Here is a 534-nt window from a genome sequence, read left to right as displayed (position 1 = left end):
CTTTTTGTGTCTTTTTGGTATTGTTGATTAAACAGAGCTTTAATGTCTATATATGCCTGCGGTGTGTTTAAAAGGGAATGATTCTTTAGCAGAGTTATTCCTTCTCAGACTCCAGAACAGTCCCTCCAAAGAGCAGATCGTTTTGTGCCAGTTAATTATATTTGCATTTTGTGTCGTGGTGAATTCCCAGCTTCTAATGGAATTGGTAAACAAACAAAACTATATCATCATACCTAAAACACAGCAACATTCTCCAATAGTATATATTGAAACTGACTAAAGTATAAAAAAAATTCAAACATCAAGTAAGATACATGGACTTATGCTCATACTTTTATTCTCCTACTAAAACAACTGTTTTCAGTAGATTTTGTCTTTTAGCGAGATTATCCAAAACCTCGCTCTCTCAACTGAATTAAACGCAACAAAAAATGAAGGCTGATCTTATAAATGGAACCAAATAATTGTGGCATGAATCTGACCCAATTCATATACTGTAACATTGTAGAACCTTGGATCAGGATGTGAAAAAAA

This window comes from Pundamilia nyererei, unplaced genomic scaffold (genome assembly GCF_000239375.1).
Source record: "Pundamilia nyererei isolate P.nyererei 1_Seehausen unplaced genomic scaffold, PunNye1.0 scaffold00289, whole genome shotgun sequence".
Lineage (NCBI taxonomy): Eukaryota > Metazoa > Chordata > Actinopteri > Cichliformes > Cichlidae > Pundamilia > Pundamilia nyererei.
This window is presented reverse-complemented; position numbering follows the sequence as displayed.